The sequence below is a fragment of the Triticum dicoccoides genome, chromosome 3A, assembly GCF_002162155.2.
Source record: "Triticum dicoccoides isolate Atlit2015 ecotype Zavitan chromosome 3A, WEW_v2.0, whole genome shotgun sequence".
Lineage (NCBI taxonomy): Eukaryota > Viridiplantae > Streptophyta > Magnoliopsida > Poales > Poaceae > Triticum > Triticum dicoccoides.
In genome coordinates, this window is record NC_041384.1 from 755013293 (window position 1) to 755014499 (window position 1207).

A 1207-nucleotide genomic window follows, 5' to 3' on the forward strand; every position below is an offset into this window, starting at 1 on the left:
TCTCTCAAGCAACCCTGCAACCAAATAACAAAGAGTCTCTTGTGTCCCCAACACACCCAATACAATGGTAAATTGTATAGATGCACTAGTTCGGCGAAGAGATGGTGATACAAGTGGTATATGGATAATATATAAAGGTATTTGTAATCTGAAATTATAAAAACAGCAAGGTAACTAATGATAAAAGTGAGCGTAAACGGTATTGCAATGATAGGAAATAAGGCCTAGGGTTCATACTTTCACTAGTGTAAGTTCCCTCAACAATACTAACATAATTGGATCACATAACTATCCCTCAACATGCAACAAAGAGTCACTCCAAAGTCATTAATAGCGGAGAACAAACGAAGAGATTATGGTAGGGTACAAAACCACCTCAAAGTTATTCTTTCCAATCAATCCGTTGGGCTATTCCTATAAGTGTCACAAACAGCCCTAGAGTTCATACTAGAATAACACCTTAAGACACAAATCAACCAAAACCCTAATGTCACCTAGATACTCCAATGTCACGTCAATTATCCGTGGGTATGATTATACGATATGCGTCACGCAATCTTAGATTCATCTATTCAACCAACACAAAGGACCTCAAAGAGTGCCCCAAAGTTCTACCGGAGAATCACAACGAAAACGCGTGCCAATCCCTATGCATAGGTTCATGGGCGGAACCCGCAAGTTGATCACCAAAACATACATCAAGTGAATCACGTGGTATCCAATTGTCACCACAGATACGCACGACAAGACATACATCAAGTGTTCTCAAATCTTTAAAGACTCAATCCGATAAGATAACTTCAAAGGGGAAACACAATCCATTACAAGAGAGTAGAGGGGGAGGAGAAACATAAGATCCAACTATAATAGTAAAGCTCGCGATACATCAAGATCGTGCCAAAGCAAGAACACGATAGAGAGATCAAACACATAGCTACTGGTACATATCCTCAGCCCCGAGGGAGAACTACTCCCTCCTCATCATGGAGAGCACCAGGATGATGAAGATGGCCACCGGAGAGAGATTTCCCCCTCCGGCAGGGTGCCGGAATGGGTCTAGATTGGTTTTCGGTGGCTATGGAGACTTCTGGCGGCGGAACTCCCGATCTAATATCTGTTCTGGAAGTTTTAGGGTACGTGAGTATATATGGGTGCAGGAAGTACGTCAGTGGAGCTTCGGGGGCCCCACGAGGCAGGGGGCGCGCCG